Source organism: Rattus norvegicus, chromosome 2 (assembly GCF_036323735.1).
Source record: "Rattus norvegicus strain BN/NHsdMcwi chromosome 2, GRCr8, whole genome shotgun sequence".
NCBI lineage: Eukaryota > Metazoa > Chordata > Mammalia > Rodentia > Muridae > Rattus > Rattus norvegicus.
Genome location: NC_086020.1, coordinates 53654223 through 53672993, shown reverse-complemented (window position 1 = coordinate 53672993; position 18771 = coordinate 53654223). Strand labels below are relative to the sequence as shown.

The window sequence follows — 18771 nt, the reverse complement described above, 5'->3', positions numbered from 1 at the left end:
CAGAAGGGAAGGAGTGAGCAAGAGACAGAGAGACAGATTAACAGGTCAGAGAGATGGTAAGAGGGAGAGGGACACAGGAAGATGAAGAGAGGGAGGAGCAGGGGTAGGGGAGGAGGAGGGGGAGGGAGAAACACTTAGAATCACTTCCTTCCAAAAATGAGAACACCTCCTTATCTTTCAAAAAGAGTTTAACCTACTAGGAACCAACCATTCAAATATGAGCCTGTGAGGACCACCTTCCTTTAAACCACCACAGAATGAATGAATGGAAATTGGATGGAAGAATGAATGAAACAACATATTTATAAAGAATGACAAATCTTCCATGCTTATAGCTATCAATTACAATCAGGGTGCATGTGTTCGAGGTGCTGTAGTTTCACTACCACCTCTGGGTACCCGGATATTTCTTGCAGCTCTTGGAAGACTGCAACACCAGCAAGTTCTCAGGTTATTTCTGGTTCCAGGCCTAGGAGAAACAGAGTCAACCACTTTTAGTCATTTTGTTTTTAAGCTCTAAAAAACAAAACAAAACAAACAAATAGAAACCCCAAACGATGTTTATTTGCTTTCCTCACACCCCCAAAATGCAAGAAAGACTTCTTTTGGGTAAGAGAGTTCCAGTGAAGTCCATCACAGCAGGGCAAGCACAGCAGCAGGAAGAGGAGGTCCATTGTTTTCACTTCACCAGGAGTTAAAAAACACAAGAAATGTATCTCAGGCTTCAAAACCTCTAAGGCAGTTTGAACCTCAGGGGTTAGACTTCACCACCACAGACAGAAGGCGGGGCAGCATGAAACAGAAGCATGATAGTCACATTGCTGAAAGACCTTTCTTGTGTTATGTGACAGGAAGCAGACCATTGATTTTGGAGCTCAGAGACAGTTTTGTGAGAGGATTTCAAAAGAGGCTCCTTCACTGTCCACTGAACTTACCTTGCTTTACAACCAAACTCCAGGAGTTCTCTTCAAGATGCCCTTTCTGAATGGCCTGGTGCAAATCTGCTCTCAGCCTCCTTCTCTCCTCAAAGCTTCTTTGATCTCTACTTTAATGGAGGACATTGCTGTCACAGCAAATATTTTAAAAATGTCAGACATTTTAATCCCACTCTGTGCTGGCACCCATAGGGACATATAGTAGTGCAGGGTACTTTTATCTCAGTGGCTCCTCAGAGCCCCCAGGGACTCTCTGACCCAGGTGGTCTGTGAGCTGATCCCGGGTGCACCTTGCCAAGCTGGTCTCTAGAGTTAGTTCTGGCATGGAGAGCCATGTCTAGTTACCCATAATTCATCTCTGGTTAGTATCTCTCCAAACGGCTCTCTGCTAGCTGCAAACTCTCTGGTTCCAGCTACACAGTAAAATCAGGGCTGTGGAAGTCCAGCAGCAGCTGGCCTACTGCAACTCCCTGCCAAGGACTCTGTCCTCACTCCCCACAACCGCTCCCTGGTAGGTAAAGTACAAACTCCCAACCACTCAGTGAAATCAGGACTCAATGAACTGTAATTTACCAATCAGATTTATATGTTCCATCCACAATACATCCACACAGTAAACTCACAACCTCCCACCTAGATAAGATAAATTTCTCTACAGAAATCCATCCCTTATGAAATATACTTAACTGCCTAGGGCCATTCAAGACCACCGAGCCCTGGGTCATCCTTCCCTGTCTCCATCTTGATTCTCCTTTTCCTTCCCATTCTCTCCCAGCTTACAAAAGCTTCGTCCCCCACCTTATTTTTTTACTCTCCAATCATGGCCTTGACCTAACGTGTGCCATCCCTCACCTGCATATAGACATCAGCCTACACATTGACATGAGGTTTCAAATTCTCCATGTGTGACCATTAATGTCCCTTAGGATCTGTTATTGCACAGGTGGTCTGCACTCTCACTTGGTGACCGTCCCATAGCTCTCTGTTCCTGAGCCTGTTCGGATCACATTTCTCCCTAAGGTATCACACTCAGGAACACTATAGATCTTGGGAGATCCCAATGCTACCGGAAACTATCCAGCTTTGATTTGCTTTAAGACACATCTTCTCCTGTACAGCTCATGTGGGTGTCAGGAGACTTAGGAATGCCCCTGAATAAATCAACAAATTGAAAAAAAAACTAACAGAATAAATTAAATTAAACAATAAATAAGATTGTAGGTAATTTTGACTTTGTGAAAACTTATAAATAATATTTGGGGACCCGTGAAACAAGTTTCACAAAACCTAGAAATACTATAAGCACAAGGTAAAGAAGGAAATCATCTCTCAAGAGAAGTAATGTAGGAGAATGTGTGATATCTGGATTCTTTATGGAAAATTACCTTTCTTTATAAAAATTCTTCTTTTATGACAGATCGTTACATGATGTTTTAAATGTTATATCCTAAAAGTCATTGTGCTTACACAATATACCTAGCGTTTATTAAAGTCATCTCATTACAGGAAATACTATCCTAAATGAATGCAATACTATTTTTTAATTCAAGGATATTCTAGATTTTAAAGATACCCATTGGTTTTTATTGTATATGTGTGAGTGTTTTTCCTGCATGCATGTGGGTTCATAATGTGTGTGCATGGTGCCCACAGAGCCCACAGAGTGCTTCAGACACTCTGAAATGCAGTGAGGCTCCATGTGTGTGATGGGAACTAAGCCTGGGTCCTCTGCGAAGGTGATTTGTACTCTGAACTCTTGAGCCTCCCTCTATCCCCTGCAAGTGTGTTTCCATTTGACTTATCTGTTTAATTAGTGCACACTGCTGTTTTACATGCATGTGTGTCTGTGAACCAAATGTGTGCCTGGTACCTGCAGATCCCTAAGGAGAGTCTCTGACCCCCTGGACCTCGAACAACACACAGATCACATATACGAGTTTTTAAATCAAGACTATAATGTATAGCATAGGAAAATAGGTGTTTATCAAATATCTATATATCAAACCTCCTTTCTATTCCTTTAAATGGTAGCATTCAGATTCTAGAGGGTGTTCAGTTTGTAATTTTAGATCATTTGAAAAACTAACTTGGGGGCATCTTGGGGCTGGCTGTACCCAAGAAACAAAACGTAACTAACTCTCTGCTTCTTTCAGATGTCTGCTTTCAATAGTATCTCTAAAAGAACACAGCAAACCAGACCTTAGACTAAAAACATAAATCACTCTTTATGCTGTGATGGTACATGACTCTGATGTTAGTACTTTTGAGTTCAGGAACAAGCATGAACTACATAGTGAGTTCCAGGATGCCCTGGGCTACATAAAGAGACCCTAAATAAAAGGAAAAGAAGGAAAAAAGGAAAAGAAGGAAGAAAGGAAGGAAGGAAGGAAGGAAGGAAGGAAGGAATCACTCTATTTCTTACTCCTGTGTGTGTGTGTGTGTGTGTGTGTGTGTGTGTGTGTGTGTGTGTGTAAAAATGCTTTTGGGGAGGATGGAGCAAAAGTACTTTTAGATGAAAGCCAAATGTTCCCAGTGGAAATTTTATCCTAAAATAAAGATTTTTTTAAAAAGGGAAACAAAGAAAGGAATAGCACGGAGCTTTTACTTTCGAGCATGTTCAGAAGTCTCTGCAGGACTTAGGACTTGAAAGTAGGCTATGGATGGGTAGGTTAGAAAGAGCACAGCAGAGAAGAAGATGGAGTTTTACATCCAGAGACGTCTTCACAGGCTCTAGTGCACTCCAGGAGCCATGATCTGCTCCTGCCTAGTTTAGCACCTATAAGCCTGGTCTCAGGAAGGCTGCATTGATCAGGCGCACAGTTCCAATCTAAAGAGATGCTGGTCCCTGCTCCAGGATGCAGGAACTTGCCTCAAGACATTTGTTGTTTCCTGGGACACTATCTATGCTGATGTGGAAAATGGAGACCACCAGGGTCTGAAGAAGACTGGTGTTCTTTGGGCTTTAGTGGGCTAATGTGTGCAGTTAAACTGGTAATCCAAGAGGAACAACTTGAAACAACACAGTATAAATTCAGCCTGCACTTTCTTTGCCTTTGTGATCTAAATAAGAAATTGATCCTTTTCAGAAAGGCTAAATTTTCATAAAATCATCCTTTCATGTTAAAAGTCTCTTCTGTAAATAAATGTTGAATATGTAAGAACCAGTTAATCATACTCGTGAAAATTCAATCTATTTAGTGGATGCTGAAATACCTTAGGTCTTACCATCCTATTCTGACTCAATTTGCTTTACCCAGAGAATTCTCAGCCTTCTATTCTACCCTCCAATATCCACACATTTCAGATTTCACTGGCCTTGACCATGGGGGAGATGTAGTCACCAAAATAATTAAAGTAAACTAAAATAACAAGAAACATATAGGCAAAAACTAATCGACAATATTATGTCTATGAAAGTTCCATGGTTTCCCTTAACACTATCTGCCTTTTAAGACCACCAAGCATTTGTGGTTCTGCCTTTAAACTCTTTGTACATCTGAGCTTGGTTTTCATAGACTTTTAAGAGGTACAAGACTGTTCTTTATCTGGACATAGTTGGCTTCATTAACATGGTTGTCATTCCCTAATTTCTGGAGTTATTATAAAGTCCATCATTAAATAAATATTTGACTTTTACAAAAAAATTCCTTCTCATTTGAATAAATTATCAATTATTTAGTGGTGAGTCAATCCTTAATGTAAAAAAATTCAAGCTTTAAACAAAAATCTCATCTGTTCAATAAAAGTGAGTTTTTTGAATGAAGTCATTCATGACATGAAACAAAACAAAAAAAATACAGCAAAAACCCCTACTTCTATATTAAAGTGGTTCCTTCTATGGTAATTCCCCTTTTGCTACACCACTGCAGTCTCAGCACTGCCATCATGGAGACTGAACAAGGAGACACCAATAGGCATGCAGACCTGGAATTGGGGGAGCTCATGAAGCCAATGGATTAGACAAACTAATTAACTAACTTTTAAAAACAAAACAAACAACAAAGCCAAGGGATGTGAGAGCAAGAGAAACAGTCTTCCCCAGCTCCCAAACTGATTATCTAAAACCAAGTGCTCAGGCTTGAAGTCAAGTGACATTGTACAGACTGATCAGGTTGAATACATACATTAGGAACACACACACAAGCACACCAAGTATACACACACACAAACATGCAAACCAACACACATATGCTGCAAAACCAGGGAGAGAGGCTGGTACCACAAGGGATCTTATAACAAGATGCAGGGAGGGAGGAAACCAAAAAAATGAGGTAATTACATGTTAATTAAAAAAACACTAATTTTTAAAAAAAAAATCACACTTTCTGAGCCAGGCTTGGTGGTGTACACGTTTAAGCACCACCCAAGCAGCAGGAGAATGTGTTTAGTGCAAGGACAGCCTGGTTACATAGCTACATCCAGGACAGCCAGGGCTATGTAGAAGGATCCTATCTCAAAACAAACAAACAACAAAACAAAACACATCCTTTTAAAGTCAGTCTCCATCCTCTAACTAAAACCAGTTTTATAGATAGATGGCGTGGTTGTCTAAAGGCAGCGATGTTCTCACACAGTCAACCCTTGAATAAATGTTCACCCTCTGTAGGAAACACTGTCCTCTTCCTAGAGGCCATGATTACAAAGCATGAGTATTTTCTTTCATAATGGAGCTTCAAAATCACGGTTAGATGAAAACTGACATTTTTACTTGAAATTTGTACAAAGGTATAGGATTGTCTCAAAGAGGAACAAACATTAAGAATAGAACCAAAACTTTAACTATGTATCAAAGAAGCAAACCTGGGATGAGTCTTCCAACACTTACCAGGTTCAATGTCTCCACAGGGAGAATTACTTTGTTTCCTCTGAAGTTCAGAATCCTGCATCAGCAACTGTGTCTTGGCAGTGATGGGATTGATTCTGCTGCTGCTTACATTCAGCCAACATTGCAGCTCCCTTTTGCAAATTCAGTTGCTTTTTCTTAACTAGTGCAAGGGCACTGCTGGATGTTGAGTTGCCAGACTTGGTGAGCAGGGATAGCCATAACCTGACCAGAGGGTTCCACATGTCTCCAGGTCTGGACGCATCCCGGAGTGTGATTGCCCCGTTATGTGTAGTCCTGACTCATACAGACAACTACAAGGCTTTGCTGCCTGGATTGCTGTTGGTCTTCCTGTCATCCCCTTTCTGTATCTGCCGTCCACACACCCACCACCCATCCCATCTAAGGATGGCTTCTATCTGGAATTAACATTCATCCAGGATGGAGATCAAAGGCTCCTCGCTGCTATGGTCTCAGAACAAGATCAGCTGCTTCTGGGTGGGGCAGATTTCTGTCAGTAAATGGCCACAAGGTCCTCTTTAGCCGGGCCTCCAGGTTTCTGCAAGATTTCTGAGCCAGCAGGGGAAATTCCCTTTGCTCAATGCAGGCAGTTTTAAGGTGTCAGGGTGACCAGGGCCAGCACAGCTAGAAGGGAGGCAGCTCAGTGGTGTCTGGGCTTGTCTGTGTGTTTTTAGCCACTCCCTGACTGTGGCCGACAGGATGCAGATGAACTCCAGTCCTCTGGAAATCCAGGTCCAATCAGGACCAGCACGAGGTCATCCTCAGGGAGCCCTGTCCCAAGTACTCAGAAGCCAGACCAGTACCTTCCCCAGTGATCCAGCAGCCCTCACCCTGCAGTGACTGAATTGTCTAGGCTCTTCTACATCTGCTCAGCCATGATCTGCCTTAGGTTTCCTTTTCCTGGCTGCTGACAGACTCTCCATTTCCTCTTCTGTGGGAACATTTACTTTCTGTTTTTAGGAATGACACATTTATACTGTTCCCCACCCCAACCCCAGCGTGCTTGTGATTTTTGGAGGGTGGGTGGTGGTTGCCAAACCAGGATTGGCTGATTTAAGTGCCTGGGAGACTTTTAAAATGCAGAGCCAGCTGGCTGCAGAAGGTCTTGCCCCAGCGCACCAAGCCGCTAAGCAGGCACAGTTGTCCTAAACTGTGTACCACAGAGAAACTGAAACAGAGAAATTGAGAAAGACGCCCTTATCTCTTTACCTCCCCCTGCTGAAAGCTGTTTGTGCTGTGGAGCCAGTTACCTGCCTGTGAGGTTGATAGACCAGGGAGAACAGGAGAGGCTCAGCCTGTTTGTGTCCCCACCCGGGAAAATCTTCATCCATGGCCTGTGCCTTGCTCCCCAGATGTTAGGAGATTTATAATCAGGTGACAGCTGCATCTTGGGCAACTGATTCTTGCAGAGAACACAGCAATCCTGTCAGCTTGGCTCCTCCCTTCTGTCCTGGAAGCAAGAAACCAGAGGTTCAGGTCCCAAATGAGGACACCGGGGAAGTAATGCAATGCTGTTTACTCTAGCATACATCTGGAACAGCCCGCAGCCTGGTGTTCAAGGAGCATGCGCAGACCTCGGTCTTGAAGCAAGGCTTGTTCTAGCGTGGTCTATCAGTCGCCATCTGCTGGTGGAGAAGACTTGCAGTTCTGTTAGATCTCCTGGAGAGGATCCGCACCCCCAGGCTCCCCTGCCTTGGCTGCTGCTCACAGTTGTTGGCACCATAGCGAACAGGGTCCTCCTCTGCTGAGTCTAGGAAAGAAGGGAGGAGCTGAGCTAGCTCTGTGCTCTGCCAGAATAGATTTTTCCAGACAGAGGCTGCCACAAGCCTGGGGTGAGATTCCCTAAGAGGCGCACAGGTAGGAAATTTCTCCTGGGACCAGCTAGGAAGGCAGAGGCCAAAGGCTGTTTCTTTAGGTTGTGACCGCAGAAGTCTGGGCTTTTTGCTAGTTTAACTGATTCATTCAAAGCACCTTTCAATCTCACCGACCACAAACTTTGTTCTTTGGCATAAACTGTACTCACACCAGGGAGAGCCTAGTTTGTGGCTCCTGAAGAGGTTTTTTTGTTTCAGTTTTCCCAACTACAGCCTGGCAGCCAGCCAGCTCTGCACTTAAAAATATTTTACACGGGGAAGAGAGGGCTGAACCCTCATTGCTATTGACAACATCTTCTTTACCCAGCCCAACACAAATAGTGGCAGGGACTAAAATCTCTAAGAAAGCTCAGAGAAGACAATAAAATTTCTATCATTCCTAGAACCAAACCCAAACTTTGCCACGACAGAGGACATATTGAAGCCATTAGCCGGAAAAAGATCTGCAGACCAACTGGTACTGTGTGGACCTTGAAGCACCAAGAAGAGTCTGCACTGTAGATCAGGGCTCTGGTAGGAGAAGTGTACAGGCTAAGGCCTAGGCTAAAAGACCTCAGTACATTCCAAACATTCAGCCCAAGAGACTCAGAAGTCTATTTTCACACACAAATCCACTCTGCCCAGAAGTCTCTGCCCTGGCTCTGCTGAAGCACTTCCCACCACCCAGGACCAGAAACGCTGAGCCTCTGGATGCGCGCTTACACAGAAGCAGGAGATGACCAGCTGATTCATCTTCACATCCAGGATGACTGGAACCGTCGTTAGACAAGAAGGATACAGTAAGGATGAGCGGTACGGAGATTGCCTAAGGCAGGAAAATCCTGGTACTTTGTCCACTTGAGTCAGTTGGAGAAACACAGAAATCAATCTTACAAGCTGTATCCGGACGTGGAGACCACGGGTGCCTGCATCCCAGGCTCACCTGGACCATTGGAGATTCCTCTGTTGATAACTGTCGGTTTAGTTCTGTACCACATTTTTTGTTCAATTACTTGGGTTGCTGGAGTCTAACTTCTTATGTTACTTCTCCATTTTTGACGTTAGCCCTCTGTCAGATGAAGAGTGTTGAAGATCCTTTCCTAATCTGTGGGCTACCGATTTGTTCTATTGACAGTGTCCTTTGCCTTACAAAGCTTTTCAGTTTCATGAAGTCCCATTTATCAATTGTTGATCTTGGATTCTGAGTCCTTGGTATTCCATTCAGGAACTTGTCTCCTGTAGCAATGCTTTCAAGGGTATTTCCCACTATCTCTTCTATGAGACTTAGTGCATCCAATTTTATATTGAGGTCCTTGGACTATAGTTGTGTGCAGGATAACAAATATGGATCTATTTTCATTCATCTACAGGTGGACATCCAGTTAGCCAACACCATTTTTTGTAGATGCTTTGATTGTTTTCCATTGAATGGTTTTGGCTTTTTTATCAATACCCAATGTCCATAGATGTGTGGTTTATTTCTGGTTCTTTAATTCTTATACCCTGTGGGGTTTTATCTCTATTACCCAGTAGCACAGATTGAGGTCAGGGATGGTGATTCCTCCCAAAATTCTTTTATTGTTCAGGATTCTTTTGACTATCCTGGGTTTTTTGTTTTTCCAAATGAAGTTGAGAATTGCTCTTTCAGGTTCTATAAGAATTTTGTTGGAATTTTGATGGGGATTGCATGGAATGTGTAGATTGCTTTTGGTAAGATGGCCAGTTTCACTATGTGAATCCTATATCTCCATGAGCATGGGAGATCTCTGCATCTTCAGATATCGTGTTCAAGTTCTTTCTTCTGGGACTTGAGGTTCTTGTCATACAGATCTTTTACTTGGTTGCTTAGAATTACACCAAGATATTTTATATTATTCCTGGTTATTTTAAAGTGTGACATTTCTCTAATTTCTTCATTGGCCTATTTCTCATGAGGGCTTCTGGTCTTTTGGGTTTTTGTTTGTTTGTTTGTTTGTTTTTTGTTAATTTTGAATCTAGACACTTTCCTTAAGTTGTTATCAGCTGTAGGAGTTCTACAAATTTTGGGGGTCATCCACAAATAGCAATGCTTTGACTTCTTCCTTTTATGTGTGTCCTCTTGATCTCTTTTAGTTGTGTTATTGTTCTGTGTAGAAGCTCTATTATATCATTGAAGAGATAGGGACAGAGTGGGCAGCCTTGTCTCCTCCCTGATTTTAATGGAAATGGTTTAAATTTCTTGCCACACCCACTCCAGTGGAGTCTTGTGACATGAAGTTCTTAGTGTTTCGTTTCTGTCCAGAACAGAGGCCTGTGCCTGGAATGGCTCGGCCTCCTGGAGGTCCTGGAGTCTCCCTACAAAAAGATGATGACCTGGGTCTATGCTTTCAGTGGAGGTACCTTCTATGTTCTGGCCTTGGTGATCTCAACAACTTTAAGCCTGTCAACAATATCTAAATCTAAGAATATAGCAGTGTGGAAAGATGGTCATGTATCTTTAGATGTTCCAGGAACTACAAGTCCAGAGACGGAAACATCTCACACCATCAACTGCTGCACCCATTAGTTCTCAATAAATAGGAGAGAAGTTAATTAAAGCTATTAAGAGCATGACTGTTCCAAAAAGTCTTTTCCCCCTTTTTGGGAAAAGTTTTGTTTAGCATGATTCAGAATAGTAGTGACTTTTTTGGAAAGACAGGTTCAGCGAGTTGAGCAAAGTTATCAAGAATTAACTAAAAGAAAAAGAAGAACTATCATTGAACAAAAAGTAATTACAAAAATTAGGGTTAGAGACTAAACTGGAGAATGGAGTCTTGTTTATTAAAATTAGTGGACAATGGTGGCAGGCCCCTAGATATAGAGATCCTTATTATTATAAACCTACAGATGCACCATTCCCACGGATGGGGACTTATGACATAGATTTGACAAGGTGAGTAGTGGTAAACAGTAAGAAGACAAAGTATATTGAGCTTGGTTACTGGGAAAGACTTAGGAGGACTTGACCTCTGTGGTGGGCGCTCTCACAAGAAGAGAGGCTTGAGAATCAATAGGCTGTGTATAGAACGATTGCTTTGTCTAAGAGAAGGTGGTCTAATCTTTTTAGAAGACCATAGGAAATGAAGAAAACCATGAAATGGTTACAAAAGTTTCCAAATTATCCTGAGGGGCCATAAACATAAAGTTTAAACTTTATCCAAACAAAGGTAAGTATTGAATGTACATCTGATGCCCACAAGTCCGACATTATAACCACAGTCTTCTACACTATTATCTGCGACTAAAAACTCCTAGACTGTATGCTCAGTTTCCTTTTGTACAAGAGACATCTGATGGGGTAATAAATATCGCCAAGTATGATATTCCTGTTTTGACCATATAAGTCTGTGCCAAAAAAATAAAACTTTTTACAACAACACATATCTCAGATTTGTGTCTGCCTGTCAAGCCAAATCCATTCTCCACCTAAAATCCAAGTCTTGGCCCCCTACTGATGCACTCTCCCTGGGTGGTTCCTGACAGTTTCTCTCCCTTTAGTTTGATGTTGGCTATTGGCTTGTTGTATATTGTTTTGATTGTGTTTACATATGTGCCCTGTATCCCTGATTTCTCTAATATTTTTACCATGAAGGGGTGTTGGGTTTTTATCAAAGTTCTTTTTAGCATCTAATGAGATAACCATGTGATATGTTTACTCTCAGTTTGTCTATATCGTGGGTTGTGTTGATGAATTTTCATATAAGGAATCATCGATGCATGCATGGGATGAAGCTTCCTTCATCCTGATGATTTTTTGATATGTTCCTGGATTCAGTCTGTGAGGACTTTATTGAGTATTTTGGTATCAATGTTCATGAGAGGAATTGGTCTGACGTTCTCTTTCTTTGTGGCGGCTTAGTGTAGTTTAGACATCACGGTCACTGTGCCCTCTCTGAATGACTTTGGCAGTGTTCCTTCAGCTTTTATTTTATGGAATAATTTGAGGAGTATTGAAATTAGCTTTCCTTAGAAAATCTGGTAGAATTCTCTAACAAAACCATCTGGCCCTGTGCCTTTTTGGTTGGGAGATTTTAATGACTGCTACTACTTCTTCAAGGATTGTGGGGCTGTTCAAATGGTTTACCTGAACTTGATTTAACTTTGGTAAGTGGTATCTATCTAGAAAAGGTTCCATTCCGTTCAGATTTTCCAATTTTGTGGAGTAGAAGTTTTTGAAGTAAAATCTACTGATTCTATGAAGTCCCTCAGTGTCAGTTGCTGAGCCTCCTTTCTCCTTACTGGTTTTGTTAATGTGGATTCTCTATCTGTCTGTCTGTCTGTCTATCTATGTATCTATCTATCTATGTATCTACCTATCTATGTATCTATGTATCTATGTATGTATGTATGTATGTATGTATGTATGTATCTATCTATCTATCTATCTATCTATCTATCTATCTATCTATCTATCAGTTAGTTTGGCTAAGGGTTTGTTTATCTTGTTGATTTTCTCAAAGAACCAGGTCTTGGTTTGGTTGATTCTTTGAATTGTTTTCTTTCTTTCTAACTGATTGATTCCAGCCACGGTTTCTATAATTTCCTGCATTTTACTCCCCTTTTGTGAGTTTGCTTCTTCCTTTTTTCCCTAGAACTTTCAGGTGTACTTTGTGATAGCTACTCCTGGCTGTCAACTTGACTACATCTGGAATGAACTACAATCTGGAAATGAGGGCACACCTGTGCCCCAGATCTCAACAGGGAGTTCTGGAAGGATAGTAGCCTTGAAAAGGTTAGCCACAGGCAAAGTAGTACACAGCTTCAATCCTAGGAGTCTGAGGCAGTCAGATTTCTGAGTTTAGGATCAACTTCTGACAAAATGAAGTTCCAGATCCAGGCATGGGGTTACACACCTTTAATCTGAGCCACACTGTCTGCTAGAGACCTATATGAAGACATTGGAAGAAGGAGGATTCACTCTTTGCCTGCTTGCAATTACTTGCGAGCACATCTGTTGGAACCTATCTGGCCAGGATTGCAGCTTCTCCAGAAGACCAGCTGAAACTGCCGGACTTTTGGATTTCCCATCACAGCTGCCCATTGTTGGGTTAGTTGGAATACTGATTGTAAGTCATTGTAATTAATTCCCTTAATATATAAAGACATTCCACAAGTTCTGTGACTCTAGAGAACTCTAATATGACTTTTTAATTTCTTATATGGGGACTTTCTGATTCTTTTATGTAGGCAAATTATTATGAACTTTCCTCTTAGGACTACTTTTTTGTCATAAATTTGGGTAGGTGTTGACTTCATTTTGATTAAATTCTAGAAAGTCTTTAATTTCTTTCTGTATTTCTACCCTGACCCACAGACCATTGAGTAGAGAGTTGTTCTGATTCCAAGAGTGTGTAGGCTTTCTGTTTCTCTTCTCTGAAGTGCAGATTTAAATCCATGGTGGTCTGACGAGATACAAGGGGTTTGTATGACACACCAGAAGAGGTCATCAGATCCTGTTCCAGATGATTGTGAGCCACCATGTGGTCGATGGGAATTGAACTCAGGACCTTTGGAAAAGCACTCAGTGCTCTTAATCATTGGGCCATATCTCATGCACAGGATAACTGTTTTTGTTTGTTATTTTGCAGGCATAGAAAGAGAAGAAACAAGGTATATTTGTGTGTGTGTGTGTGTGTGTGTGTATTGACTGCGGTTACTTGGGATTGTATAACCTGTAGCTTGTCCTTGTAGAAGTCAGGTCCTTTATAAATCTTCTCTCTCAAGGCAGGACCACACTGGTGTTCATATGGCTGCACAGATGATGGGCTCTCCCTTGAGGTTTGTTATTTCATACTGACCTCAATGACAACTCCCTTCTGAGTACATTTCATCGGGATAGCTAGGTATGATCAGTGCCACTGGGTGCCTATGACACCGCACTTGAGCTGGCTGGGTATGCAATTCCTCCCTCTTCACAAATGTGGCAAACACAGAGAGCCCAGAGCTAGCCTTGTCTACCATCCTCTTCCAATCACTTCCCAGTCAGGGCCCAGTCTGCAGTGTGATCTCTGCCTCAGACAGACTGAGAAGAGTATAGTCCGGGATTGCGGCTGTATGTGACTCTCTCAGTCTTGTTTTCCCTCTTTTATATTCCTGAGAAGTGTTGTTAAGTACTCTTCTGTCCTGAAATCATGTCTCCTGCTCTAGATTCAAAGAATCCCAAGAGTGTCCTTTCTTGTGCAGATGTAATAGGAACTAGGATGGCTGCTCCTGAGCCTCCTTGGCCTTCGCAAATGTGTGGTTCATTAAAGAGGAATGGCCCTGGTTTGTGCCTCTGAGTTGTGTTATCCATGGGCACTCCAATTTGAAGCCAGGAAGGCAGAACTAATTTACCATCTCTTGGGGAGAATCCTGGGAAGTGCATCATGGGTTTTGTGTTACATTTTGCCTAGATTTGGAACCTGAGCTCTGACTCCACACAGACCAAGGAGGGACTGATTTGTGAACAGGGGTGGGCGTCTCTCTTGGCTAGGTTCAATTGCTATGATGTGTGGTAATAACACACCATGACCAAAATCAACCCATGGAGGAAGGGTTTAAATCATCTCACAATTGTAGTCCTTCATGAAGAGAAAACAAGTCAGGAAGTCAAGGCAGGAACCCAAGGACACCCAAACTGAAGCAGGCCACAAAGAAATGCTATTACTGGCTTCCTTCTCATGGCTTGATCAACCTACTGTCCTGTAAAACTCAGGACCACCTGCCCAGAGGTGGCACTGGCTCCTCTCACACCAAGCTAAGCCCACCCACTTCCAGTATTAATGAAGAAATGGCCCACAGGTTTGCTTGTCTGCCAGTCATTCTCTCACCAAAATTACTCTAACTTTGTCAGGTTGGGGTGGGGGAGTTGAAACAACCTCACGGGCAGATTTCTCCCTTTCTGTTCCGGTGGGCCATGCACCAGACAATGCAGTCTAATTCACAGCTGCCTAGAGAAGATTTGCAGCTCTTTTTGTAGCTTATGTTGCATAGGCCTCTGCTTCCTCCTCCTCCTGCTTTTCCTCCTCCTGCTTTTCCTCCTCCTGTTCCTCTGCTTCCTCTGTATTTTTCTCCTGTTCTCCATTTTGTTTTTACATTCCTGACAGGGTTTCTGTGTAGCCCTGACTGTCTTGGAACTCACTCTGTAGACCAGGCTGGCCTTGATTCACAGAGGTCCTCCTGCCTCAGTCATTCCTGTGTTGGATTAAAGGTGTGGGTCCACTGCTCAGCTGGCTTCATTTGTGTGCCTGTTTATAGGTATTCGGGTGTTAGGAACTTAACCTATGTCTTCTACCAATGCATCAAGTCCTGTGACCATCGCTGCCTCCGGTCCTCAGTACAGGTCTCCTCTTTTATGTGTGTATTTGTTTGGATGCATGTCATGTCTTTGCACCATGTCTTTGCCTGGTGTGAGAGGAAGTCAGTTCCACTGCTTAGCCTTGGCTGTCCTAGTACTTGCTCTGTAGAGATGACTGGCCGCAAACCCAGAGATAAACTTTCCTCAGCCTTCAGAGTGAAGAGGTTAAAGGTGTACTCTACCATGCCCAGGCTAGCTTGTCACAGTAGGTTCTCAATAAATACAGGAGTTGAGGGATCCCGTCCTCTGTCCAACAACACTAATTTCCTTTTTTATTTTTATTTTTATTTTTTACTGTTTTTGTTTTCATTTCCTCAATCAAAGCTTTCAGATTAGACAAATACAGGTCTTTCACCTACTGTCCTTGTCACTTTGGGCAGACTTTACGACTAACTATATGTTTCTCTTGCACATAGAAATATCAGTGAATGGGCTGGAGATGTGGCTCAGTGGTTAAGAGCACTGACTGCTTTTCCAGAGGTCCTGAGTTCAATTCCCAGCAACCACATGGTGGCTCACAACCATCTGTAATGGGATCTGATGCCCTCTTCTGATGTGTGTGATGACAATGACAGTGTACTTATAGATAATAAATAAGTAAATCTTTAAAAAAAGAAATATCAGTGAATAATTTCCAAGGATTCATTAAGACCTTATTTATAAATATCTTGTTCAGGATGGTAATGGAAACCTTATTTATGATGTGTTTAGATGTATTTGTTCTCTCCCACATTTCCAGTCTATAGATTCCACAGGATGAACAGAGTATCCCATCTATTGAAACCTGTAAAAAAAATTTCACTTAGATAAAATGGAGTTTGCTTAATATCTAATTCTTTAAAACTGAGGGGAACCGTCAGGAAGTACTCATAGCATGTTTAGGATTAAGTAATTCCAGCTGAAGAATAAAATCTTGTTTCATGATGATTAGAGCATGTCTGGTTGAGATCATCTCCCTCTCCCCTCTCCTCACTCAGCCAGCTCTCCTCATTTTCCAAAACTCAGGTTTCTATCATCTTCTAAAGGAGTCTTCTCAACCTGCAGCTCCATCACTACTCCTTTTTGTAAATAGGGTATGTTTTATTTACATTTCAAATGTCATTTCCTTCCCTAGTTTCCCCATCCATGAGTCCCCTATCCCATCCTCCCCCCCACCCCCCGCCTTCTGCTATGAGGGTATTCCTTCTCCCCTGAGGACGCCATCACTGCATATATCTTTTACTACTAGCAATGGTATTGTCTTTGTTCTATTGGTTTTCCCGAAATTTCACAATCCATGCCTGCAAAGTGGTGTTGTCTCCTTCTTCAAAACTCCAAAAGCCAAGAGCAGTAGAGTTCCCCTCAGATAGCTCACTGCCTTCGTGGACTTCCTGTAGCACACTGGTAGGACCACAGCTGTATGACAATGTGGCACATCTTTCTGGGTTTGCCAGTGTCCAGCGGTTCCCCTGTGGCAGATCACCTTAGTGAACATCCAGTGTTTTCTAAGCCTCCCTTCCCTTAGCAGAGCACAATCCAAACCCTTCCTTTTGAAAGCAGTAGCAGAGCCTGAACAGTTTTCTCTCTGGCAGATTTTAACTTATGGCCAGCGGCTGTATTTCTCTTGAGAACGAAGGTGACCAATTCTCAGCTCCAAATCGGACAGTTTCACGTGGATAGCTTCAGAGAAACAGGCTCACTTCCTCAGGATCCTGTAAGGCAGGTTCAGTGGGCCAACGGGTTTCTGTGCCATTCGGTGTTTGCACAAACACTCAATGGAATTTCTTTAAGTTTCTCCATGACATTTCTAGTTTTCCTGCTACCTGGATGGGGCTGACAAAGGATGGTGATTTTGAACTACTTATGTAGTTTTGTTCTTCTGTGCTTTGCCTACCGGAATCAGGTTCCTGCAGGCAAACAGAGAGAACCCACAGACATCGGACCCCTACCCTGGAAAACTAGGACTGGGTGTTGGCACCTAAACTCTGTCAGGATGGCTTTCCTTTCTTTGCACCAATGATATCTGGCGAAGGGATGGTCCAGGGCTCCAAAGAGTCGTGGTTTGCGATGGCCCTCTCCCGCATGCCTTCCTTTCTGCAGGAAGTGTGTGGCTATGTTTAAAGCATGCATTTGTTCCTCTGGAAAGAGGCTGACCTGAGGGCTTCTCCCTTGCACATCTAGATTTCGGGCAAGCCTGCAGTTGGGCGTCGTTAAATTCAGTTTTCATTCGGGTACGTGTCCCCAGCTTATTTCATGCAGTCAGTCGTCGGTAACGTTCGGTGTTCAGTCCCTTAAGTGCCTCCAGCTCCTGGCCTTTCTAAAGGTTGAAAATCAAATGGTCGGTTTCCTTACCTTAAACCGATTTCGTGCACTTTGTTGTCGGTAAAAGTACGTTTTCATTCGGTTATGTCTCCAAAGCTGGTTTCCTGGAGTTGACCCTCAGTAAAGTTGACCCTAAGTAAAGCCGATTTCGCGCAGTTGGCCATCTTTAAATTCAGTTTTCATTCGGGTATGTGTCGAACCCTGCAGGTGGCTGTCAGTAACGTTCAGTTTTCATTGGGTTACGTTTCCAAAACCGATTTCGTGCTGTTGGCCCTCGGTAAAGTTACGTTTTAATTCGGGTAATTGTCCAAACTCGATTAGGTGCAGTTTGTCATCGGTAAAGTACGTTTTCATTCGGTTAAGTGTCCAAAAGCTGATTTCGTGCAGAGTCATCAGTACAGTTCAGTGTTCATTCCCTTACCTGAAAGCCGACTCCCTGCTACTTGTCCTCGGTAAAGTTACCTTTTCATTCGTTTACACGTACAAAGTGGATTTCGGGCAGGTGGCCAACAGTAACATTCAGTTTTCATTCAGTTACGCATCCAAAACAGATTTTGTGCAGTCAGTCATCCGTAAAGTTACGTTTTCAGCCCGTTAACTGTCTGCTTCTCCTGGTATTTTTAAAGGTTGTAAAATGAATGGTCGGTTTCCTTACTGTAAGCAGAGTGTCCAGGGCCCATTTCCTGCAGTTTGTCATCGGTAAAATTCAGTTTTCATTCGGTTACCTGTCCAAAGCCGATTTCCTGAGTCCCGTCTTCGGTAAAATTACGTTTTCGTTCCTTTACACGTGCAAAGTGGATTTCGTGCAGTCAGTCATCTGAAAGTTACACTTACGTCCGTTAAGTGTCTAAAGCTCTGGTTGTTTCTAAACGTTGAAAAATCAATGGTCAGTTTGCTTGCCTTAAGCGGATTTCATGCAGTGGGCCATCGTGAAGTTACGTTTTCAGTCCTTTAACTGCCTGCTCTGCTGGTATTTTTAAAGGTTGAAATATCAATGGTCGGTTTCCTTACTGTAAGCGGATTTCGTGCAGTTGGGCATCCATAAAGTTGTGTTTTCGTTGGGTTACATGTCCAGGGCCCATTTGGTGCGTCCCGTCATCGGTAAAATTACGTTTTCGTTCCGTTACACGTGCAAAGTGGATTTCCTGCAGGTGGCCATCATTAACGTTCAGTTTTCATTGGGTTACTTTTCCAAAACCGGTTTCGTGCCGTTGGCCATCGGTAAAGTTACATTTTAATTCGGTTAAGTGTCCAAAGCCGATATCGTGCAGAGTCATCACTACAGTTCAGTTTTCATTCGGTTACCCGTACAAAGCCGATTTCGTGCATCCCGCCGTCGGTAAAATTTCGTTTTCATTAGGTTACTCGTGCAAAGTGGATTTCGTGCAGGTGGCCGTCAGTAACATTCAGTTTTCATTAAGTTAGGTTTCCAAAACAGATTCCGTGCTGTTCGCGGTCCGTAAAGTTACATTTTAATTCGGGTAA

At 42.7% G+C, this 18771-nt stretch overlaps 1 long non-coding RNA gene across 5 annotated transcripts; it reads right to left on the bottom strand.

The window, feature by feature from the left end:
• Positions 1–277: 277 nt before the first annotated feature.
• On the bottom strand, positions 278–12361 carry LOC102556643 (uncharacterized). Of its 5 annotated transcripts, none has more exons than XR_005500675.2 (4): positions 8355–11834; positions 5761–7528; positions 936–1040; positions 278–469 (listed from the first exon to the last, which is right to left on the bottom strand). It is a non-coding gene; the product is annotated as an uncharacterized LOC102556643 (long non-coding RNA). The 5 variants fall into 5 exon arrangements; XR_005500676.2 differs by having other exon boundaries at positions 5761–7228; positions 7308–11811; XR_005500677.2 differs by having other exon boundaries at positions 5761–7228; positions 7353–11811.
• Between the last annotated feature and the right edge of the window lie 6410 nt (positions 12362–18771).